This window comes from Canis lupus, chromosome 18, assembly GCF_003254725.2.
Source record: "Canis lupus dingo isolate Sandy chromosome 18, ASM325472v2, whole genome shotgun sequence".
Classification (NCBI taxonomy): domain Eukaryota; kingdom Metazoa; phylum Chordata; class Mammalia; order Carnivora; family Canidae; genus Canis; species Canis lupus.
Genome location: NC_064260.1, coordinates 17,708,345 through 17,734,713, shown reverse-complemented (window position 1 = coordinate 17,734,713; position 26,369 = coordinate 17,708,345). Strand labels below are relative to the sequence as shown.

The window sequence follows — 26,369 nt, the reverse complement described above, 5'->3', positions numbered from 1 at the left end:
GTTAAGTTTTGAGGGAATCAAAGGTTGTGTGCAGATTTTTGACTACACATAGCACCCTAACCCATGCATCGTTCAGGGGTCAACTTATGCTCAGATTTTATCCATAATAAATGGTCATTACCAGTGCTTAGAACTGCCCTCTGCACGTCTTGGAATCTGCTTTCTCTATACATGATGCCCTCCAATATTCCTGAGCTAAACTACATTTTTACTCTGCAGGTGTACTATCTTCTGACCTTGTCCAGGTTCCTGACATCCTTGGATAATAAGGATCCTTCGCTTTATAAAACCCTATATTAACCTTAAAGACATCTCTTTTACCCATCTGGCTTGGACATCTCAAAGTCCTGCCTCTACCACATTGACCTGTTCATCTTTATGTGTCTTTCTGACTTGACCTATCACTTGTAAAGGGTGGTTCCGTGCTTTAGGAAAGCCTGACCTTTTCAACTACCATGTTGTTAGTTCTAATTTAGTCCACATCTAGTACAGGGCCAACAAACTTGTTTTTAAAGAGTCAGGTAGGGATGCCTGGGTGGCTCAGTGGTTAAGCGTCCACCTTTGGCTCAGGTCCTGATCCCGAGGTCCTGGGATCGAGTCCTGCATCAGGCTCCACAGGGAGCCTGCTTCTCCCTCTGCCTGTGTCTCTGCCTTTCTCTGTGTGTCTCTCATGAATAAATAAATAAAATCTTTAAAAAATAAATAAACAGAATCAGGTAATAAATATTTTAGGCTTTGCAGACCACATGGTCGTCTTTTTTTTTTTTTTTTTTAAAAGATTTTATTTATTTATTCATGAGACACACACACACACAGAGACAGAGAGAGAGAGAGGCAGAGACAGGCAGAGGGAGAAGCAGGCTCCATGCGGGGAGCCTGACGTGGGACTCCATCCCCGGGCTCCAGGATCACACCCAGGCTGAAGGTGACGCTAAACCGCAGAGCCACCGGGGCTGCCCCCACATGGTCTTCTTAACAACTATTGCTTATTGCACAAAAGCAACCATAGACAGCATGTAAACAACTATACAATTGTGTTCCAGCAAAACTTTATAAAATTAGGAAGTGGGCTAGATTTGACCTACAAAACATAGTTTACTGACTCTTGCTGTAGGATTTTGATTTCTACCTTAATACCATGCCACACTCCTCTTTGCTCATGCTGTCTCAGCCACACTAGCTTTCTCTCTGTTCCTTGATCATGCCTATTCCTCTCTGAGATCCTTTGCCCAGGCTGTTTCCCCTGCCTGGAGTGCTTCCTCCTCCCAACCTCAACTCTCTCTTCTTGCAGATGTCATAAAGGCCTTCCTTAGTCATTCAAATTAGGTGGCTCTCTTTTCATTACTCTCTTTCTTCCAGAGCACCTCTCACTGCTTGTAATTACTTTAAAGTTATTTATTTACTTTTTATCATTTGTCTCCCTCAGTAAATAGTAAGCTTCATAAGGACAAAGATAATATATTTTTTTTCCGCTCTTATTCACCTATGTATCTGTGGAATCTAGCAAAATGCCTTGTGTACATTAAACACTCAACAAGTGTTTATTGGTTGTATCAGTATAGACAAATCAGTCAGCGACTCATCCTGTATTATAATTTGCCAAGGTAATTGTTTTCACCAGAAACTGTTAGAATAGTTCTATAGTAGTCCAAAGGTATATCCACCAAAAAAGTCAAAAGTTTAGCTTTCTGATGAATCAAGTTATGACTATTTGTGGGTTTCAGTCATAGTTACTATTTCTTAATGTATTTGTACATTGATACATTGAAAATTTGTACAACTAGGGGCCTGCCTGGCCCAGTTGTTGAGCATGGTTGTGAGTTCATGCCCCACATTGGGTGTAGAGCCTACTTAAACAAACAAATTTTAATTAAAAAAGAAAAGTCATACAATGAGAATGCCATTCTATAACTTTTTTCTAAAGGTACAGAATAGCTCCAGCTGCAGATCTGAATAGGTAAAACAACACCAAGTTTATAGCCTGAGATTTTATGTGGGTATTATGCCTCCTATAAGGGTGGTCAGGGCTATAAGAAAAACACTGATAGGGATCCCTGGGTGGCGCAGCGGTTTGGCGCCTGCCTTTGGCCCAGGGCGCGATCCTGGAGACCCGGGATCGAATCCCACGTCGGGCTCCCAGTGCACGGAGCCTGCTTCTCCCTCTGCCTATCTCTCTCTCTCTCTCTGTGACTATCATAAAAAAAAAAAAAAAAAAAAAAGAAAAACACTGATAAAATCCTGTCCTTTAGGAAGAAAGGTCTGTTTGGGTAATAGATGAAGTAGTTCCTGGCGTAAGAGGGTCAATTTGATTCTTTGATAGCTCTCTTCACAACCCTGGAGTTAAGCAACTCTGAATAAATTTCAAAAAGAACTCTTAAATAGAACAAAATATAGTCTAAAGGTAGTCTCTATTCATCTGAAAACCTTCTGTTATACTATTGGAGTAAAAAGCCTTTAGATCAACATTGCATCCATCTAACCTGTTGAAAGAAGTATTGGAATTAACTCCAGAAAAGGAAACTAACGAAGCTGCATGATACTATATTAATGTCCTCTCTATTGGCAAATTAGATTTCTATCAAGTTTGAAGTCTATGTATACATATGTGGCAAGAACCCACTGAACCATAGATTGATCAACAATTTCTCTGGCATACCAACACTGGGCTCTGTAATGATTATGTAAATCCTTTCCCTCACTCTGATTACAATCTTTAAATATGAGAAGTAGAAAAGAACTTATTTGAGATCCCAGTGTTGAAACTTATGTTGTAAATATAACATATGGAAATAATTAAAATAATTATGGTTAAAAAAACGACACTCAATTTTATTGGAGTTACAAAATTAAAGCACCTAGGTAGCATTTGGTTAGCCATATAATATCCAATATAAGATTTAAAAAAATAAATAAAGAAAGAATGGAAGCGCCTGGCTGCCTCAGTTGGTAGAACATATGACTCTTGGAGTTGTAAGTTCTAGCCTTGGTTGGGTATAGAAATTACTTAAAAATAAAATCTTTTAAAAATAAATAAAGATTAAAAAAATAAAGGATGGGTGTGGGGATACTGGGAGAGGATTATCTGTTAAAGTCAACTGTCACTATCAGTTCAATTGGATGTCTCAAAAACATTTCAGATCTATCATCCAGTTCCTTCTCACAGTATTTTACAGGTTCCTCCTCTTCTTCTCAAGCATTATTAAGTGGGGAAGCCCTCAAATTTCAATTCAAGGGCCCTTCCCCCACATGCACATTATTCTTTATTCTGGACAATCTCAAACATGCATTAACTTCCATAAATTGGTTTTATAGTAACAGCTCCCAATGGACATCTCTAAAGCTGACTGGTGCTCTGTGTTTGTGACCTGACCTTCCACATCTTCCATATACATGTCAGAAACACCTCAAACTCAACGCATCTGGGGCAGAGATTGGCTACTACATGTTTACCTCCTTCTTTTTTACCACCGAATCTTTTTGTATTTTTTTAAGATTTTATTTATTTATTCATCAGAGAGAGAGAGAGAGGCAGAGACACAGGCAGAGAGAGAAGCAGGCTCCATGCAGGGAGCCCGATGGGGGACTCAATCCCAGGTCTCCAGGATCATGCCCTGAGCCAAAAGCAGATGCTCAACCACTGATCCACCCAGGTGTCCCCTGACCTGAATCTTTATTTCATTTGGTTTGCCATGTACCTAGCTTAAATATTAAAAAAAAAAAAAAAAAATAGCCTACCCAACCTCCCTTACTCTTGGAGAGGGCAGTGATATGGTTGGAAATCTTTGGATGAGGTTTTTAGGAAGTTCTTTTAGGGGTGGGAAGAAGCACTTAGCCTATTTAACGTTCTGCCTTTCTCTCCTGCCTGGAACTTGGATAAGGGAAAAAAAGAAAGGGCAGGAACTGACCAAGACAAAGCCTTCAGCCTAATGTATATAAATATTTTATCCTTAAATATTTATATTTAAATTTTATTTTATATTTAATATATTATAAAAAACATATATAAGTATTTTTTATTCAATGTTTTTAGGTGAGTTGAATTCTCACCTCTTTTTGAATTCTCACCTCTTAACCAGTAATATCGTTTTCCAACAAATATGAGCCAACTACTTGCTCAACCTCAATCTTCTTTGTAGTTTGAGTATGTACTTAAGTTCAGCAGAAGGAGAGCAAAGAAGGGGAAAGTAAAGTTGAAAATTGAAGTGAGGGAGTGGCCCGCAGTTTAGAGGCTTCATTGAAGAGTCAGGTGGAACCACAAAGCAGGAAGAAAAGTATAAAGAGTAAAAGGGGCCAAATAGAGTAAATAGAAACCATCCATAAATGTCTCTTTTGGAGTTAATTTTGCTGCCAGAACATTTATATAGAAGGTACATATCAGGTCATTTTAGAAAGGGCTGGAAAGTCTATAAAATGTATGACAGGAGCCTTATTCAATGTTGTAAAGCTCTAAAAGAAAAGCATGTTTTGTTGTTCTTCTCAGTTCTCTGGGAAGAAGGAACTATTTTCACTAGTAACTTGTGGGTAGAGGGTAAAGTATATTATAAACTTGAAACCTAGGTGTGATAAGAGGTAAAAAGAAAAAATGATAAACTCATAGAATGTCTGGATTGAAAACCCAACCCTGTACCCAATTTGTGAATTTTCTTTGCCACATCTCCTTTCCTGTCTTCTTGAAGACACGTACACTTCGTACACTTCGCCTCCAGAGTAACTATTCTCTGCTTCATAGTTGCAGCCACACTATCAGACCATCACTGTGGGTAGAAGTATCCTATCTCAGTAGAGTGCCTCGTATAAGCCTCATTTTTGTGGACATTTCACTTAATCCTATGCTTTGAAAAATTTTCCAAGGCACTTTCAAAACTGAACTGGAATTCCACATTCATTCTGACGCTAAAAAAAAATTTTTTTTTAAGATTTTTTTTTATTTATTCATGAAAGACACAGAGAGAGGCAGAGACACAGGCAGAGGGAGAAACAGGCTCCATACAGGGAGCTCGAAGCAGGACTCGATCCCAGGACTCCAGGATCACGCCCTGAGCCAAGGCAGATGCTCAATCGCTGAGTCACCCAGGCATCCCCATTCTGACTCTAAACCAATTTTCTTTCCAATATGTCCTATCTTGCAAAGGGAAGCAGAAGTCTGAAGCATCAAAATTTTAAATTTAAACATTTACTAGGCCTTTTGAGAGGTTTCAGTCAATTAAGTTGCTCTATTCAGAAAACATGCATTCAAAAAAGATGCAGTGCTTCTTAGGCACTGGTGCTTTATCTCATATGAAAGAATAGGCCAGGATTACTTCCGGGGAAGGCGTGAGAGTGGGAGAGAGTAGGGAAGACCAACAGACCTATAGAAACAAACAGTGGCCTCAGCTTCTAGAGACACTTTACATAATTTAGTTGCTCCAAGAAGCTCTGGGTAACCTAAACGTCCTGAGGTAGGTCTAGCAGATTCCAAGGGGTGACGGGAATGACCCACAGTTAGAAGAACATAGTTTTGTGCAAATACTGCATGTAGAGCCAGGAATTTACAAAGGCATGACTGTCACAGAGTTATCATTTTATTTTTTTAGTTTCACAGATTTTACTTTGAAAAGCTTTTCTGTATATTTATTTACAAGGCCATGAAATACATGAATCTTGCCTTAGATTCAGGTGCTGGCTCTTCCTGAATAAGTACTTTTATATCTTTGATTGAAAAATATCTGTAACATTAAACAGCTAAAGAACCATCAAATAAATAACCACTTTTTAAGTTAACTTTTAAATCTAAACAAGTAGATTTTAATGTACTCACGTTGTAATTCCTGTTCTTTTTGTTTTTGTTAAGATTATATTTTTAAGTAATCTCCACACCCAACATGGGGCTGGAACTCACAACCCTGAGATCACAAGTCGCAAGCTCCACGAACAGAGCCAGCCAGGTGCCCCTGTAATTCCTATTCTTAGGATATTAATCCTGGTCTTTTCCCTATACTGAATTTTAATACGTGAAAAATACTAAGTTCTGTATTATTGTCATTTGGGAAAGAGGACAGGAAAAGAAGGTACAGATCTAGTACCTGGAAACCTTGAACACCAAGGCATGAAACCTGGGATCAGAGTTTGCCATAACCAGCCTTGCAACATAGATGCACAAGTCCAAGTGCCAAAGTTATTGTAACTTGTGGAGTTTGCCTTGAAGCCTTAGTCTTGCCAGCGGAGTTCACAAATACTAGCAGTGTCCCTTGCTCATCACCTTGAGCTCGGTCAGAAGTGGGAAGAATATGGACATTCAGTCTTTTCAACTTCTTCACAGTGAACTGTCAGTATGTAGGCACAGGTGTTGGAGTCACACAAGTTCTAGAAACCAGGGGAAGTGCTTCAGTGATTATCGTAGGAAAATAAGCCTACCTTAAGGCAGAACCAATATAAATGACAGGTACATAGTCATACTGTACTTATAAATGAATAAATAACTTATTTGGGATTCAGTACTACTTCTGATACTCCAGGTAGAGGCATTAAACAGAAAAAGACAAATTTATTTGTGGCAAATGACACAGACTTTTTTTGAAGATGTGAAGGACATTATTTTTATTTCTATTGGCATACTAATAATGTCTATTATCACTCTATAACTAGTTGAAAATATAAACCCTATTTATATCACCACACATTGCCTCTTCTGCCCCTCAGAATAATCTCTCATGTTTATGATATGTTTAGTAATTTAAAAAAATTTTTTTGCTAATCAGTGATGTTATTATTTTCTACAGTTTCTTTATTCCTTGGTATAGTACTATCAGTTTATCTTCAAGTAATTATTATTCTGCTTTTTCTTATTTTCCATGTACATTGTGTTTAGTTAGCAGATGCTTATTTTTTTAAGTTTTTATTTATTTAAGTAATCTCTGTACCCAACAAGGTGCTCAAACTCATATCCCCAAGATTGAGTCACCAGGCACCTCAAGTTAGCAAATACTTATTAAGCATGGTCCCAGGCAGTAGGTTGAGTCTCTGACTATTGCAGTAGACAGGGCAGACCTGTCCCTGTCCTCCTCATGGAGCAGACCTTACTTTCTAGTCACAAGATATGTTTCCAATAAGCCTTTCATTGGTGCCTCATTATTCAACACTATCGTCTCATTTCTTACTCACTTATTCAGTACTGTTGTACTGAATATAGGTATGTACCCAGCACAGCATGACGGTATAATTAAGAATATAGACATAACAGGGGTGCCCGGGTGGCTCAGTCAGTTAAGTCTCAGACTCGTGACTTTGCTCAGATCATCATCTCAGGGTCATGAGATCGGAGCCACACATGGGGCTCTGGGCTCAGCACAGAGTTTATTTGTCCCACTCCCTCTTTTCCCTCTGCACCTCCTACCACTCACCTTCTTTCTGTCTCTATCTCTCAAATTTAAAAAAAGAAAAAGAAAAAGAACTAACATAAATTCTAGCATTGTGGTTAAAATAATGTGGCAGTACCATGAACGATGTATATTGAAGATAGAAAAGGTAAATCAACAGCTTTAGCTGGAAAAGCAAGCAAAAGCGTCCTGGAGAAGATAATATTCAAGCTGAATTAAAGATTAGTAGACAAAGAAGGTAGAAGAAGGACTTTTGAGGCTAAGGAAAGAACATTTGGAAAAAACATAAGGAATGATGTGTTCGATGTAATACTCTCTATAAGAAGTTCATCAAAGTTCAAGTATAAAGGACATGAAGTATCTAAAAGGAGAGGAGTCTCTCAAACGGGCTAGAGCCAGATTGTGAAAGGTGTTGCTTGCGACTGCCTTGGCATGCTAAGGAGTCAGTGAACACGTCTTACTAACTTGAGGGCTTTAATGAGGAAGAGTGAAAAATGTTCATGTAACCATGTTTCACTTCCTGCTAATTGCTCAGGGTTTCACCAGGTACTGCTTCCTGACTTTAGCTGAATAGTTCTGCTTGCCATACAGAACTCCTTTGCCTTTTGACTATTTTGCCTAAACACCATTTCAGTTATCACAGCTTTTTAACATTATTATTCATTTTAGAGAGAGGGATGGAGAGGGGCAGTGGGAGAGGGAGTGAGAGAATCCCAAGCGGACTCCACATCCAGCTTGGAGCCCAAGGCAGGGCTGATCGCACTACCCCCAGATCATGACCTGAGCAGAAACCAAGAATCGGATGCTTCACCAACTGAGCCACCCAGGTGCCCCTCACAGCATTTTTGCAAACCAAATAATAATGAAAACTTGAAATTCTGAAAGTAGATTTATTTTTGCTCTTACTAAAAAATTGTTGGAATTGAAAATTTCATTCACTTTGCACAACTGATATCTTCATTTAGCTGTCTTATTTCTATTCCCACTTACGATTACTCACTTTTTAAATTTGAAAGCATACAAATACTTTGAGAGTAAAATCATTAAATACTTTGATGTTGGTTATAAAACAGTATTTAGGTAGCTTTTTCTCTATTTTTAAAAAATGTTTATTTTGAAAGGATATTTGCCACAGAGCCAGGTGGCAAGCAGGGAAAAATGATTTAAAATGCTATTAAACTAAATAAAGCCAATGAAATTTAAACCAATGGTTATTCTTAAAGGAGAGATCAAGTCAATACTTACCCCATTCTTGAAAAGGAAAATCGGAAAGTAGACTGTGGTGTTAAAGTTAGCCTTTCCTTAATTTCAAGAAGCATATATTAAGCACTTACTTTGTGCCAAACTCCGTTTTAGTTACTGGAAACATAAAAATGAATAAAACAGGGGATCCCTGGGTGGCTCAGCGGTTTGGCGCCTGCCTTTGACCCAGGGTGTGATCCTGGAGTCCCGGGATCAAGTCCCACGTCGGGCTCCCTGCATGGAGCCTGCTTCTCCCTCTGCCTGTGTCTCTGCCTCTCTCTCTCTGTCTATCATAAATAAATAAATAAATAAATAAATAAATAAATAAATAAATAAATAAATAAATCTATCTTTAAAAAGAATGAATAAAACACAATTCCTGCTCTCAGTAGACATGTTGTCTAGTGAAATGTTAAGTTGAACCACATGAAATTGCTTTGGTTTTTTCAGCAGGTCAAAAATGATCAAATGCAAGTTTAGCCTAACATGTATATGTGAACAGAGATTTGCCATGCTAGAGGTAGGAACGAGGTACTCCATGCACCGAGAAAGTGCTTCGTGCTGCCTAGAGCACTCAGTGAAAGCTTCCCAAAAGAGATGACATTAGAACTGAGTTTCAGAAAATGATTGGTAGTTGACTGTGTGTTTACAGGAAGCAAAGAGAATGAGGGCATTCCAGAAATAGGAAACAGCATGTGCAGAGTCGTTGAACTGAGAATGAGACTTGCACGTGTGGGAAACTGCAAATAGTTCAGACTGGTTGGAATGCCAGATATGTTGGGGGTGACAGGAGACGAAGCAGGTGAAGTGAACAGAGGGCAGAGGGTCAGGTGTGTTGAGCCAAAGAGCTTGATTTTATCCTTGAGATTGGTGAGATGTGTGCAATCCAGAGAGTATGCAAGGCAATCTGTCACGGTTCAGAAAGAAAATATTACCACTTATATATTTACCTTTGCCTTATCTTTTTAACATTTCTAATTAAATAGGGGTTATAATAAATGTAATTCCTAATGCAGTAGTGGATGTAAATAACTTACGAGTAAATAAATATGCACATATTGTGGTGTGTTACAGATTGAGTTGTGTCCTCCCAAAATTCATGTTGAAGTCCTAACCCTAGTATCTCAGAATATGACTTTATTTGGAAATAGGGTCATTGCAGTTATAATTAGTTAAGATGATATCACACCAGAGTAGTGTGGACCCCTAATCCAATATAACTGGTGTTCTTATAAAATAGAGCAACCCACATGAAGATGAAGGCAGAGATTGCGCTGGTGTTTCTATAAGCCAAGGAAGTCCAAGATGGCCAGCATATCCTCAGAAGCTATGGGAAGAAGATCTTTCCCTCACAGCCATCAGAAGGAACCATTCGTGCTGATACCACAATCATGGATTCTAGCCTCCAAAACTGTGAGATGATTTTCTGTTGTTTAAGCCATCCAGTTTGTGGTACTTTGTTCTGGCGGCCTTCGAAAACTAATATGTGGTGCGTGGTCAAAAAGTTTCTAGACCCCAGTTAGACAATGAAAGCCATTGAAGAGTTGGTTTATGTTTAAGAGTCCAAACTCTTTATGTCCTCTCTTTAGTCTCTGTATTTAATAATTAATTTTAACTTGAAGAGATTGCTTAGTTTCTCAGTACTTACTCTATTTCTTAAAGCCATATAGGTGGAAAACAATCTGTTCACATTTGTGTTTGGTATAGTTTATGTTAGAGGAAGAAGGATTAGGAAATACTTGACCTTCAGTTCAAAACTAAAGTTTTGAGTGGTGATATGCAACAGTTTTTGGGGAAAAAAATTATGTTTAAAAACCCTATTAGGCAGAAAGGGAGCCAAAATCAAAAATAGGGTCCTACCAACAGAACTCATAGCTTTGAAAAGTCTGATGGTATATCATTCAGTGCAGGGAGAACTGTAGGCAACTCACGTATTATACTGGCTGTATAATCTTCAAGTGCTAAAGGCAACCGATCCTTTTTATACAAGTTCTACATTAGTCATGTGCCTGAGGTTCCCAAACAGTATGATTGAGAGAGTTTTCAAGGCCAGAGGTAACACCTAAAAGTCAAATGTATGTCTTTGGAAACACAGATAACCCTATGTGTGGGTCTGCAAAATCCTGAAGTCAGCAATACATTGATTACTATGTTACTTAATATTGTAACTAATATATTACTATAAAATCCAGGTCAATAATATATTAATAAATAACCATGTTTATCACAACATATTTACATATTAATATAATTAACATAGATATAAATATTTTTGTAATTTTTTTGTTATTTTAGGTCTTTGTGGGCCATGGAATATTTGATCATTTCTGGTCTTATTTATGCAACTCAGCTAAAGCATTTTGAAGTTCTACAACTTTTCTGAAAACTCAAATGTATTTGTAATAGCTCTGTCATCTTTTAAACAAATTGTTTTTAGGCTTTTTAAAGTAATAGAACCCTTTCTTCAAATAAATTTCTATGTGGAAGCCCAGTATGCTATAACTGCATTAGTAGTTTACCCATCATAGAGGACTGGCCATTTGTAAAAACACACCCTCAGAAGCTATGGGAGGGTATGTTTAAATCTTTTTTCTTATATCTAGTCTGGAAGTCCAGTACTTTGTGGATATATTTTCAATATTCACTGTAATTTGGTAGCAAAATGAAAAGGTATTTATATAGAAGAGGATAATAAATATGCTACTCACCCATGATCATAGAGCTTGTGCTTGTCATAGCGTTCCAGTAGGGGAACTACATTTATAAGGATCCATCCACCATCTCTCATTTGGTCCTCTTTGAAACCAACAGAGCAATCCGTGACCTACAGCTACTTGGTCCAGAGTATAATGTCTACTGTCCCATAGAAACACATTTCTCATAAGCGACTTCCCTTTTCAGCTTCCACAACTGTCAACAGTGTGTTTTTTACTCTCTCCACTTTAACTACACTTTTGCCACCTTTGGACTCTGATAGACTCAAAAACCTGTTTGTCCAGTTCAGTACATCGTTTGTTTTTTTTTCCCCCCTCACTCATCACTTATAATCATTTATTGCTGTAGGCTGATAAGTATTGGGAACTGTATATACTTTTTATATGTTTAGATTGTTACAAAAGCTAGCATCATATGGAGAAGTTGGGGATAGCAGTCAAGTCTTTCAAATTAGAGTTTTCGCCTTCATGGTATTTATCAAATGGCTCATTTTTTAAGAACAAAATAGGCCAGGTAGCCAGTCTGACTGCCAGTAAATTACAAATAAGATGTTTAATACCTTTTTCTAAAATGTACGTGTAAACGGGTAGAAATAACAGGCCATAATTTGGTAATCAGTGAATCTTTCCAATAAAAATAATACCTAGAGTCTTTATTCTTTTTTTGTTATTGAATTATAATCAACATACAATGTTATTAGTTTCAGGTGTACAGTGTAATTTAACAATTTTATACACTACTACCCAGAATCCAATGATTTTTTTAGTCCCTACTGTGTGGTCATTATGCTAAGTTTAAATAGAACAGTCAGAAAAGGAATGAGAAATGAGTAGAAAGCATTCTAGGTAGAAAATAGCTTGTGCAAAGGCCCTGAGGCCCAGTAAAGTACTGGGCTTATCAAGGAATGAGACCTTAAGTTCCCTGAGGAAAAGATTTTTTCTTTTGTCTAGAACAATGTGTGTTATGTAAGAATCACTATAGAAATATTCGTGTACACTGAATGAATATCTATATACCTTTAGATATATATAGTGATTTACTGAGTACAAGTTGAGGTTGAAGAAGTAGGCAAGGACCAGACCATGCCAAGCCCTGTTAAAAATTGGAATCAAATTTACATTTTATAAAGATCACCACAACTGTGTGAGAAATTATTTGGTAGAAGAAGGGAAACCCAAAACTGGAGAAAGAGAAACCCAGGTTCGTGATATAGTGGAGGCAGAGACAGGTGGACCAAAGAAATCAGTAAATAACTAAATGTTAGAGCCAAGGCCAATGGGTATAACTTCCTGCCCACTTCACCTCTTCAGCAGCTTCGCAAAGTGATTGTATCCAATATATATCTTTGTACCCCCTAGAACTCCCACAGCCCTTGGACTTCCAGACCAAGCCAGGAAAAAAATTAACCTTTGGATAAGAATTTAATCAAGCCCTTGAAGAAAGTAATTTCAGTTTCTCCTGAGTCTTTGTATAACTGAGGGAGTGACCATCTTAAAGGAAGTCACAAGGAAGATCAGGAATGTAGATTACCCTACATAACTGACTTGGTTTATGCCCGATGAGTATTTCTTTTGAGGAGATTTTACCACACATACAGAAGCAAAAGCAAGGGAAAATCATTTTTTAAAATATTGCTAGGCTAAATAAAACGATGATACTACACTAATGATTGTTCTTAAAGAAGGCTTGCCCCTCTCATACCTCCTTGGGCAGTGTTGCAAGGAAATAGTTCTTTGCTAGACACACTATCGGTCATTCTGGGCCGTGACCAGCAGAATTGAGCCTGGGGACTGGCAGAGAAGTGTCTGGGATGCTGAGGAGCAGTTGCTTAGTGGGCAACTTAGAGGGACACTAAGACAAAGTCTGCTGGCGTGCCTGGTTTGCTCAGATGGTAGAGCATGCAGCTCTTGATCTCAAGATCTCATGAGTTTAAGTCCCACATTGGGCGTGGAGCCTACTCAATTAAAAAGTAAAAATAAGGGGCACCTAGGTGATAGAATTGGTTAAGCGGCAGCCTCTTGGTTTTGGCTCAGGTCATGCTCTCAGGGTCATGAGATTGAGCCCTGGGTCTGGTTCCATGATCAGTATGGAGTCTGCTTTAGATTCTCTCTCGGGCACCTGGGTGTCTCAATCCTTGAGTCTCTGCCTTTGGCTCAGGTCGTGATCCCTCAGGATCCTGGAATCGAGTTCCGCATCAGGCTCCCCAGAGGGAGCCTTTTTCTCCCTCCGTCTCTGCCTCTATCTCTCATAATAAATAAAAGTTTCTCTCTCCACCACACACTTCTCTCCCTCTAATATAAATAAATAAATAAATAAATCTTGAATAAAATAAAAAGACAAAGTCCCTTTTCCCCCAACATACACTAAAAATAGCATTCACTGGGGCTGTGAGGCTGACAGTTGTTTTATAACACTGATGAGCACATAGGCTCTCAGTGAATCAGGATTTGCTGCCTCACAACGTAGCCTGTCCTACTTTTGCATCACCCTAGTCATTAGACGGTTATTTCTTTTGCTGAGTCAAGTACTCCCCCCCCCCCGCCCGATTCCTACCTGTTATATATAATTTTACTCTCTAGAACCTCTGTAAATCAGACTAATCCCTTTTGTTGGAATTTTAAGATTTAATTTATTTTGGAACAGCCGGCTGGGCTGCCTTTAATCTTTTAATCTGTTGCAAGAGAAAATAAAGCCGAGGCCGGAGTTAAACTTTTAAGATGCAGAGGACAAAGCGCCCCATGTGAAGGCAAGTTTTGTCTTAAGATTTGCCAAAGATTTGCCAGTCAGGGGCAGCCCGGGGGGGCTCAGCAGTTTAGCGCCGCCTTTGGCCCAGGGCGTGATCCTGGAGACCCCGGATCGAGTCCCACGTCGGGCTCCCTGCGTGGAGCCTGCTTCTCCCTCTGCCTGTGTCTCTGCCTCTCTCTCTCTCTCATGAATAAATAAATAAAATCTTAAAAAAAAAAAAAAGATTTGCCAGTCACTGCAGCCTTTGCCTCTAGGCACCTGCACCAGTGCTGTGATGCTCTCCTAGGTCTTAAGGGAGCCCCAGGTTCCACGTGGCAGGCTGCTGCTGGAATAGCAATAATAATAGACAAAAAAAAAATATTAAAAAACATATCATCATTCTCTTTTCTTCCCCGTCTCCATTCCCTGTACAGCACTGGTAGAAAGTTTTCTAGCTCCTCCCTGTGCGTGCTGGGATACCGGGCCCCTCCGGCCTTGACCTTGGAAGGACCCAGTGCCCCCCAGGGCTGCATCCTCCTGGGTTCCGCAGGGGGGGGGGGGGGGGCGTGGCTGTCCCCTGGCTGCATCCGCCCTCAGCGTATTCAGTACTGCTCTTCTCCTGCCCTCTTTCTTCAGGAGCTAGTCCTCTCGTCCAGAAATGTGACCTCTTTGCCGTACTCTCCGGGTTGTAGTTTTACACCGTTTTTTTAAAAACTCCTTTAAGGGCCCCTGGGTGGTGCAGATTAAGTGTCTGACTCTTGGTTTCAGCTCAAGTCATGATCCCAGGGTCGTAGGATGGAGACAGGCCTTGGGCTCTGCACTCAGAGGGAGCCTACTTGTCCTTTTCCCTCTGCTCTGTCCCCCCCCCCCCATGCACACATGTGCACGCGCTCTCTCTCAAATAAATTTTTTAAAAATCTGTAATAAAAATTTAAAATTCTGGGACACCTGCATGGCTCAGCAGTTAAGCACCTGCCTTCGGCCCAGGGTGTGATCCTTGGGTCCCGGGATCCAGTCGCACATCGGGCTCCCTGCATGGAGCCTGCTTCTCCCTCTGCCTGTGTGTCTGCCTCTCTCTCTATGTCTATCGTGAATAAATAAAATCTTAAAAAAATAATAAATTTGGAAAACAGGGAAGAGTGAACATCTATAACTGTACCACACTAACACAAACCCATTCATCCATTTTTTTATACATTTGTGTATTTGTTCAAGGCACTAGATATTGAGTACCTCTTCTGGTAGTCATCACCATGCCTTCTGGGAAAGTTAAGATCTAGCAATGGAATTATGATGAAGAAATAACCATGAAAATGCCACTGTTTTGGTATATTTTTATTGGACCCTAATTTTATCCCGGTTTTTTTTGTTTCAAAAACAAAAACAGTTATACTGTCTATTCCATCTTAGCTGCTTTATTTTACTTTTTAATTTACAGCACAGTGGGAATGACAAGAGAGATGCAAAACTCTTTATTCCATCTTCTTGCCTGTCAGGAATAAGGTTGTTATTTTTAACCTGAGTCTGTGGTTCACATAGCAAGCCCTGTTCTTTCTGCCTCACGGAGCCTGTCCTAGCTACACTGTCCGCCCACTTCACCCCTGGGGCATCAGCTGTGGGTAGATGGGTGCCCCTTACAGCCTGTGGCCTTCAGTAAGGGTGCCCGTGGGGCTCACTCTTACCAGACTGGAGCCTGGGGCAGAATAGGCATCAGGCTGGGAGGCAGAGCAGCCCTGCTCTAGCTACTTCAGTTCCTTATACTCAGCAAGCGGATGACACAAATGACAGAGGCCTCATGCCTGAAGCTGTAAGACAGTGATCCTATGCATGTTTCCTTATCTCCTGATTCGACTCTCCTTCCTTCCATCCCTCCCTCCCTTCCTTCCACAGTCTTGTTCTTTTACCTCTTCTCCCAGATTTTCACAAAAGACTGCTAGATTTTTTTTTTCTGAAATGCCACCTCTCCCCATGGAAAAAGTGAAGGCCTAGTTCATTTGATCCTTTGTTGTGTCTTAAAATTTCATAGCCTCAGGTATCCATTTGAGGTCTGTAGCTAAAGCTACAGTGGGCCCTTGCCTAGTTTCAGCTCTTCTTGTAGTTACAATCGTATTTTAATATAACTAAATCACATCCCAGTATTTTTTGTTTTACAAGTTCGTGGTTTTTAGCGTATTCACCTAGTTGTGCAACCATCACCACAGTCTAACTTCATAACATTTTCATCACCCCAGAAAGAAACCACACACCCATTAGCAGTCACTCCTTATTTCCCCCACTCTCCTGCCAGCCCTAGTTAACCATTAATCTACTTTCCATCTCTGTGGATGTCATTCCTGCCGTTCACAAAGGGAGATTGGGGAGTTCTAGTAAGTACAGATGCAGATGGGGAGAAGGGGAGTTCTGGTTTGGAGTGAGCTTCCACTTCTATCTCTGCTTACCCACCATCCCCAAAATTTGAGGTTAAATTTCTTGCACCTTCGAAGATGTTTTTCCAAAGATTTTCATCGGGTCTCCAAAACACAACCATATATAATACGTGTGAACACAAATATATTCCTAGATTTTAATCGTATTCCAGAACTTTAATCTTGAGTCATCCTAGTGCATACACACACATACCTGGCCCTGAATTATATTTCAGAGCCATCTCTTCTGACCAGGCAGTGAAGGGCATCCTGCCTCAAACACTGTCCCCTAATTTCCTGATTCCTAGGTTTTTCAAAGCAGGTGAGATATATAAAATATTTGATAACAGTAAAGAGTGGGAGCCAGTAGAATGAACCATGGGGAAAGACTTGGGCATTACACCCATCTCTCCCATGTGTACAACCAGAATTGATCGTGGAGAGACAAAGAGGAGGAGTCAGTATGAGAAGACTCTTTCACAGTTGCCTTTTCCAGCTAGAGCATCTCAGCCAACCAAGCATCCCACCCCCCACCCCCCCACCCAGGGGTGGTCCTTTGTGATGTCTAAGCTCCCCGTGGCCACCATTGGCTGTGGTACGTGCCCTGCTGACCAAACAAAGCAGAAGGGTGTGAGCCCTGTTGTCCTGGGAGGGGTATATATGCAGAGGGCAGGACTCCTGAGGTAGACAACTGAGCAGCTGCAACATGGCAAAAGTGGCGGAGAAATCATGGGCGCCACGAACCAGGAACACCAAGCGGTGGAAGAAGAGGAAGAGCCCCTCTCGGTCCAGATCAAGGGGCGCTAAAAAGGTCAGATGATCCTACCCAAGCTTCTCTTCTTCTGCTTCCCCATTTATGTCTCTCCCCCTCCAGCCCATCCCCAGATAATCCTGCCTACACCTGGTGCAAACCTCCTCCTTAGGGCCCCACTTCCACTCCGCCCCCGTTCCCTTCTCCCAACCCAGGGCCCTCCAGGCTCACCTTGTTGCCTTGCCAGGTGCTAAAGATCTACAAGAAGGTAAAAAGATCACTTCATGCAAATTCAAGAAAGAAACACTCTCCTAAAGTCACGACCACTTCAAGAAGAAAGAAGAGAGCAAGAAGGGCCAGCAAGTTTCAGCCATTGCTGTAGACTAAGAGCCACAAGCAGCCAGGCCCAGACCCAGTGGACCCTGCAAGCTACACCACTCCCAGACAAGACCATGCAGCAGTACCTACAGAGCAGGCTTCAGAGACCTCGGACAGTCTTCATCTAGAGACCTGGCTGCGGAGAAATGGCCAACTGCGTAGAGACCGACTCAGACCTTAATGTGGAATTCGGAACACGAATGGAGGTGATTCAAATAAAATCAACATGGTGGGAGAAGCCCCTCCACGAAATAAAAGTAGGCACTCTGCACAGCAATGATGAATTGTGTTGCGTTACTACTTGAGATCGTTCCTCAGAATGAGAGAGTGAAATGGCAGAGAGGCTTAGTTAGCATCTTTAGTTTAAACCAAGTCCCTGGTCCCCTGACATCTTCCCGAGCAGAAAAAGTACATACAGCTTGCCAGGGGTGGAAAAATATCCTTTCCACCAGAGTCCCTATCTCTGGCAGATGACTTTAACAACTCCCTTACTTGGTAGTCAACATTCGTTTCCAATGTGGGTGAAATCGGGAGAACACAGCAATGGCCATGCTCACTCTGAGAGGCTTAAGGGCAACGGGGAAGGGAAAGGAGAGAACCTCGACGTCCCCAGGAAGCTCTGACTTTGTCAGTCTTGATACAGAACTGAGCTGCTCTGGTCACTTGGGAATAATTCAGTGGGGAGTCGAAGGTCTCTGAGCTTCATTGGCTCCCTCATCTTCTGTTGACCTCATGGTGAGTTGTAACAAAGGCCAGCAGCACCAGGCCCACCCACCAGGAAGGGGGAGTCATGTGGCCACGTGAAGCAGAAGCCTCACCAGATACCCATCTCAGGTCTGGTGCTGCCCAGGCTCCCCCGTCTCACACTCCCTGTAAGTCATTCATCCCCTTGAAAGCCCTTCTAGAAGGGAGCCCTCGCACGGTGTGCCCTCGTGCAGTGTGCCCTGCAGAGGCAGAAACTGTTGGGATTCAATATTTATAGGTTAGAACACTGATACTCAAAAAGTTTTGAGTCTCTCCAAGAGAATTTGACAAACTCAACACTTCCTTGTACAGTTTTAAGTTGACATCCCCAAATTTTTATCGTGAGTTTAAATACTTAGGATGTAATTTCTGATTATCAATAGTGATGTCTAAATAGAGCTGTTACATTAGTTGCTTTTTTAAAATTTACAGCCTGGTGTATATCATTGCCCAGGTAATTTCTACCTCGCTGCACTATGGGATTACTCTAGAGAGGTGCCACCAGCCAGGATTAGTATTTGGCCTGTATTTTTCTCAGAAAACTATGCATCTGCTTAAGCATTTATTTTTTTAAGATTTTATTTATTTATTCATGAGAGACAGAGAGGCAGAGACATAGGCAGAGGGAGAAACAGGCTCCACGGAGGGAGCCCAATGTGGGAATCGATCCCAGGTCCCCAGGATCACGCCCTAGGCTGAAGGCGGCGCTAAACCGCTGAGCCACCCGGGCTGCCCTGCTTAAGCATTTAAATAACCACATGGTGAGACCATTCTTTGCCCTGCCATGTGAACGAGATGGTTTTTTCTGTACATTTTTAAAGGCTGCTGTTTCCTGATCCTCGCCTGAGCCACAGTGACAAGTGGCAGGCTGAGCCCTGTGTACTCTGTGCTTGCAAGATGGTTTGGTGCAGACCGTACCTTAGCCGTAGAACAAATAAACTAATGGTTTGCAGTCAGGTGTCCAGTGTTGTATAGCATCTTCTGTGAACAGGAATGTTCTATAGGAGTGTTTGACCATATTTTGCTAGTGAAAAATAAAACACAGGTGTACTTCTATCAATTAGCTGAAATTTAAAATGCTTATGGCATACCATTGAAAAGTCCTCCATCACCTTTGGCACTTGCAATTTTTTTTTTTTTTTTTAGCGATTTTATTTATTTATTTATTTGATAGAGAGCACAAGGAGGGGGAGCAGCAGGCAGAGGGAGAGGGAGAAGCAGTCTCCCCACTGATCAGGGAGCCCTATGTGGGGCCCAATCCCAGGACCCTGAGATTATAACATAATGGCAACAAGAAAATTACTGGTAGGGGGCGCCTGGCTGGCACAGTTGGTTGAGCTTCCAACTCTTGGTTTTGGCTCAGGTCTCGATTCAAGGTCATTAGATCGAGCCCCACATTGGGCTCATGCTCAGCACATTGTTTAGGTTTCTCTCTCCCTGCCCCTCCCCACTGCACTTGCTTTCTCTCTCTCTCTCTCAAATAATAACTAAAACAGATCTTTTAAAAATAAAAAAAGAAAGAAAATTACTGGTAGGAGGGAAGACATCAAAACAGGTTAATAAAACCAAATTAGCAAATAGGGGGCCCAAACAAGAAGCTAAGACTCAGAGTATCCCAACTTTTTATTTTTAAAAAGGAAAAGATTAGTACGTGAGCCCGCATATTAACACTCTTCACCTGGATCTCACCAGTAGTTAAAAACATTACAGATACCATATCTGCTTTATCACTAATCTGTTTTGGTCTTCAGTAGGCCCAGCAGACACCAGTGCTGTCTGGGACTTTGATGTTGTTAACAGCTTCATCAGAATGTCCTAACAGGACTTTGCCCTGTGAAACCCTACAGCATATTATTGTCCTATCACCAGGGCTGCTGGTGTGGTAACTGCACACCTGAGGGTGTTACCTGCCTTTATAACTTGGATCTGGGTCCTTTTATGATACAATCAACAGAACTCAGCATTAACTGAAATAATCATTAATTTTTGTCAGGTGAATTGTACGGAGGTGCTATGGAACCGGCGTAGAGAAGGAAAAAGTTAGGGCTCCTTGGAGGAGTTATATCCATTTACAATAAACTGCTGATCTAGTAAATAATATGTTTCTCTGAGTGTGAGCCACATTAGCAAGTTAGTCGAACCCAGTGACAGGGTTGTGGAAACTTCCAAGTTAGAGCTCGTAGGTCAGAAGCGCGTGTAGCAGCCTGCACTTGGGATTGATTCTGAAGTAGCGATGCAGTCTCACCGGTCAGGATCCTTAACTGGGCTGCGATACTATCCCAGGTAGAGTCAGAGTCAGAAAAGTTGAATTCTAGGACACTCGGCTGGGGTCTGAGAATAGCTTAGCCTGGGGAAAAACACATTGTAATTAGTGCTGGAATCATATTAAACACAGGGTTCAAGTGTCAAACGTCAAACACAGGGAACCAGAACACTTTAAGTGTTCTGAGATTATTGTTAGATCATCTACATTTCTAAGTTAAAAAACAAGTTATCATCAGGCTAATGGAACAGCCTTAAAGTAAAAGAAAATGGTGCCAACTTTGTGGTTTCATCTCTCTCCCTTTGCATATAAGGATAAAGAGTGTAAACTGGAGAATAAATTTTTGTTTATGTGTTTGCCCAACACGATTTTCAAAAAGCAGTAAATACTTCAGAGAGAAAACGATTTCCCCTGGACAAACAGAAAGAATAACAGTTCAGGACCACTCTGGAGAGAACCATTGTGTCATGGGATTCCTGGTAAAACAGGTAAAGCAGGTCAGGGAAACTGCTCACTACGCCGCCTCCCCACCCTAAACACACAGGAGCTCCCCTTATTCTGAGGGCAGACTTACAGTTTCTGTTCCTGCTATCCTGGGTCCCAGAGAAGACCACCAGATACAGCTTTTTTTTTTTTCCTTAAAACTATTCTTCATACTTAATCTGATGATTTTTACTTTTCTTTTAATCGGTGTATAATTGACATACAATATCCTATTCGCTTTAGGTGTGTATCGTAGGGGTTCATTATTTTTACACATTCTGGGAAGATAGATCCCCATGATAAATCTCGTTCCCATCTGTTACCATACAAAGCTACTGCAGTATGGTCAACTGTCTGTCCTACGCTAAACATCACACCACCCTGACTGACTTATTTTACAACTAGAAGTTTGTATTTCTTAATTCCCTTCACCTATTTTGCTAAATCCCCTCCCCTCACCAGCCTCGCCTGGCTCTGGTAACTAGTGTAGGTTTCCTGTATCTATGAATCTGTGTCTGTTTTGTTTTGTTTGTTCATTTGTTTGATGTTTTAGATTCCACATATAAGTGAAATCATAGGATTTGTTCTGTCTGACTTAATTCGCTTAGAGATTTTTCCTTTTTAATGCAATCCAGCGAATGTTTTTTCTACTTCGTAAATTATTTCTATTTAATAAGTACAAAATTGAATTGTTTTCATGATCGTTTTTGCAAAAGTCTGAATTATAGACTGCTTCATTCATCAATTTCTTAAAATGTTTTTAGTTTAGTTTTGTTTTGTTTTTACAGTATTTAGTTTCTTCCACTGCTCTGACTTTTGTTTTGTTTCGTGTTCTTAATCCTGCAATTTAACTTTGCATTTATCCCAAACCTCAGGCTTGGGAAGCATCTCTTTACATACTTGCAGGTAATTGTTCATCCTGCCTGAGTGGCTTGCATTTGACTGAACATGCCCACTTCTTTTCACAATTTCATATAGGTCTAATTTTACAAACCTTTAATCAGTCGCTGTTCTCCTCTGAACATGCTCCAAGTTTTTTCTCTTTATACAGCGTGACAGGAAAATTAAATATGGTTTCTTCCAACTGAAGCCTGCCCAATGCCAAATAAAGCAAAAATAATTGCCTTTTTTTTCACACCTGTGCCTTCATGCAGTCCTATAAAGCCATTTGCCTCCTATTTCAACATAAAGAAGGCTCATCCAGTTGAACACCAACCCATAATTGTTGGATCTCACTGGGCTAGGCTTCATGGACGGCTGTCTTAGCTGGTATTTCCACATGGATTACAATTCAGTAGCATATTAAAACTTAAACATTAGGTCTATAAAATGACTTCTTCCACATATTTTTTCTTCAAAGACTGTCCTGTGAACAATTGGTATAAATGTGAATTCAGCGGTAGGAGTCTCAAGAATGAAGACTTGAATGATTGTTTTTTGATTTTTGTGTTTTGCAGCCTCAGTGAAATAACACATTTGTGTGTCATGTTTTGATATGAAGTGATCACAAATAATTTACCCATAATAAGTCACCAAAGCTTTGAATTATTTAGGTATATTCATGTTTGTGTACATACACTCACACACACACACACACACACACACACACACACGTTTTGAAATCACACAAGTGATTTGAAAATCACTGTCTCACATGTATTCCAATATGATTTCCTGAGAGAGAAAGAGTTAAAATTACAGCTGACATTCAGGGAATTACACATGATCCACAACCTATGCTTGTGGCCATTTTGAGTTATTTTTATGTTTTTGAGTTATTTTCCAAACTTTTGTCCATGACTAGGTAGAAGAGGAAATTACAAATAAGGGCATCAGAATCTATATTAAAACAAAATGTCTATAAGCATTGTTTTAGTTGAGACCTAGCAGTTAAGATGGCCAAAAGAGATATAAAAGTCCTCCTTACATTAGTAGCAAGAGGGTAGGGGTGGAATCCACCAATTTTATGTTTTTAGTTTAGCAATAAAATAAGGTTAATTTTTGTGGTTTTCAATAGTGTGAACCTGTTTTATTTTTTTATTTTTATTTTTTCTGTGTGAACCTGTTTTATTACTGTTGATGCAGAGTAGAGGTTAGGGGAGAATTGTGGCATTTTTAAAAATCCTCAAGGTATATCTTGTTGACTCTGACATGACTGATTTTCTCGTATTCATAATATCATTAGATGAACATTTAACAAAGTATTTTATAGTACAATTTTTTTCATTTATATACAAAATTGCTTTGAGTCTTTCTTTTTTTTCGTGGTTTTTTTTTTTTTTTTTTTTTGGAAATCTGGGTACATCTATGGAAGGTCAATATCCTCCATCCTTTGTGGTAATGTGGCATAATGATTAAATAACAATGTGATAGGGATGCCTGGCTGGCTCAGCGGTTGGGCATCTGCCTTTGGCTCAGGTCGTGATCCTGGGGTCCTGGGATTGAGTCCCACATGGGGCTCCCTGCATGGAGCCTACTTCTCCCTCCGTCTGTCTGTCTGTCTCTCTTATGAATAAATAAATAAAATCTAAAAAAAAAAAAATGCTATACTCTCAATACTCTCAAAGCTTTTGGGATAGTTCAAAAGTCCCTGAATGTTGATAGAACTTCATAATTTTAAATTTCTTATATTTAAACCCAGGCCACTGTTGGACTACCACAAGCATCTCTGAGCAGATCATTCTGGTTACTAGGTAGCATCTTCCATTCTCTTCCTCTGCCGTTCAGGCCAGTGCAATAATGTTTGTGCAGGTGTGGGACTGTCTTCTCTCCGTACCCAAGTCAAACTCCTCAGTTCTGTCAAAGTAACTAACTGTACCCATGCTGAGAATTCTTTGCACCCTCAGTGACACAGCAGGGTTTTAGTGAAATGGTCCCTTTAGTTTTTCTTCTTTTATCACAGCCGTCTTGGCTTAGAACCCTGGCCTGAATCTCTAGGAACAAGGATGCATAAGAGGCTATTCTAACCCGTGCTCAGAATTAGCCTGTCCCTCAGACACCTAGGCCAGTTGCCTATTTGGAGATAAATCTCCACGAATTTGGCATTTTTACACATACAGTGAGTGAAGCACTGACTGCCCTTTGTTCGGGGCTACCTCTTCGAGATGTTTGTTTGGCAAACACCCTTAGAAGATGGAAATAGTATCTGTCCATTATAAAAGGTTCAGACTCCCTAAAATAAAGGTTCCTCTCCTATAACGCTACCCACTGCCTGTGCGGGGTATTGGGACTCAGTTAACAAGTCTCCTCCTCCCTGCAATACCGATATTCTGGATGCTACTAATGCTGTCATAAACTCTCCTTCCTCTCTGACTCACGAGTCTCATGTCTTCTACCAACATCCATGTGGCAGGCGAACTCTTAGCTTGCAAGTAGAGTACAATCTCAGACCCTTTACAGTTCTTGACATTGCCTTACACCAGATGCCTGAGCTTGGCTCCTAAAAGCCTTTCTGTCCCTCATGTAAATACATCCTCAGGTACATGGGCTCCACAGTGCTCCAGATAGACCTTTCCATGGCTTCATCTTAGAGTGAACAGAGCATAGGCTCAATACATGACCCCTACACAACTCTCCAAGTGTGAATTGTTATCACAAGTCAGGCTCTTGGGGCACCTGGGTGGCTCGGTCGGTTTAGTGTCTGCCTTGGGCTCAGGTCATGATCCTGGGGTCCTGGGATCGAGCCTGCACCTGTTGGGGCTCCCTGCTCAGTGGGGAGTCTGCTTCCCCCACTCGTGCTCCCTCTCACTCCCAAATAAATACAATCTTTAATAAAAAGTAAGTCTGGCTCTTTTTCGTATATACTCATTACTACGCTCATAAAACTCCCTTGAAATACCCTTGGGCTTTATTCAGCTCGTGTATACTCCGTGTGTTCATGAAGCTTTTTCGGAGGACCCCTGCTGTGTTAGGTCTTACTCCTTTGCATTCAACAAAACTTGAACTCCTAATTAGGAACTAAGTATTAGCTAATGACTAATGAAGGATAGTCAGAGAAAGGCAGGCAGGGACAAGGCAAATCCCCCTCCCCCAGGAAGAAACCACCCCTATAAGGACTCTGCACCACCCTGGAAGGTGTCCTCCACCCTTTCCCATGTGAACACCTACCTGGAGCTCTTGGGCAAAAGCCTGATTGGGTGACAGACACGGGGAGGATTAAGCCGATCACAACAGCCTGCCAACAAGCCCACAAAAACCCCTAGACTTAGAAATCCTCTCCGGTCGCCTCCCTCTTCCAGAGCTTTGCCTGTTACTCAATAAACTTTGCTTTACTGTTGCCCAGGAGGATCACCCAAGAAACTTTGCTCTACTGCCCACCACTCTTGGTCTGGTCTTCCTCTTCATTCTTCATTCTTCCAAGTGGTGGGACCAAGAGCCACCCAGGTACCGAAGAAAAAGAAATCCTGCAACATGACCAACATCTACGGTGAACACAGTCATTACTTAGTCTGCTGATCCCTAGATTCTCAAAGCTAAAGTCTTTGATTTAAAAAAAATAACATAGGGCAGGCCGGGTGGCTCAGCGGTTTAGCGCTGCCTTCAGCCCGGGGCCTGATCCTGGAGACCTGGGATCGAGTCCCACGTCAGGCTCCCTGCATGGAGCCTGCTTCTCCCTCTGCCTGTGTCTCTGCCTCTCTCTCTCTCTCTCTCTCTCTCTCTATCATGAAAAGAAAAAAAAAAATATGTGTTGACTGAGCTTATTTCCTGGCTTGACATGGAAACTTCTGAAGGTCAGACATAAATGTGAAATGAAAACACCTATTTACTAATTAACCCAAATAGCATTCTTATCAATCGGATTCTAAAGAACATAAGCCTGTAACAGAAGGGGCTTAAGAGTATTTAAATTTCTGAGGCAGTGCCTGAAGCAGTTCTGCTGAGGGCCCAGGGTACCCCCGTCATAGTTCCTCCTTACCCTTCTTCTTAGGAACAGCTCCGGATCTTTACTTCTACACATTATTGGACATTTTCCTCTTCTCTCTTCTATTTCCAGGTATTATTTCCACTCTCTCTAACCCCAGTTATGGACTGAATTATTTCCCCTCACAAATTCATATGTTTAAGATGGGTGAGGGGATGGGGTAACTGGGTGATGGGCATTAAGGAGGGCACGTGATGTTACGAGCACTGGGTGTTTTTTTTTTTTTTTTTAATTTTTATTTATTTATGATAGTCACAGAGAGAGAGAGAGAGAGAGAGAAAGGCAGAGACATAGGCAGAGGGAGAAGCAGGCTCCATGCACCGGGAGCCCGACGTGGGATTCAATCCCGGGTCTCCAGGATCGCGCCCTGGGCCAAAGGCAGGCGCCA

General features: G+C 41.0%; 2 long non-coding RNA genes across 2 annotated transcripts; both read right to left on the bottom strand.

The window, feature by feature from the left end:
* Positions 1 to 5,543: 5,543 nt before the first annotated feature.
* Positions 5,544 to 8,885, bottom strand: LOC118351334 (uncharacterized). Its single transcript, XR_004806619.2, has 2 exons — positions 8,690 to 8,885; positions 5,544 to 6,342 (listed from the first exon to the last, which is right to left on the bottom strand). It is a non-coding gene; the product is annotated as an uncharacterized LOC118351334 (long non-coding RNA).
* An 11,034-nt stretch (positions 8,886 to 19,919) lies between these two features.
* On the bottom strand, positions 19,920 to 25,677 carry LOC118351333 (uncharacterized). Its single transcript, XR_004806617.2, has 2 exons — positions 22,055 to 25,677; positions 19,920 to 20,661 (listed from the first exon to the last, which is right to left on the bottom strand). It is a non-coding gene; the product is annotated as an uncharacterized LOC118351333 (long non-coding RNA).
* Positions 25,678 to 26,369: the final 692 nt, after the last annotated feature.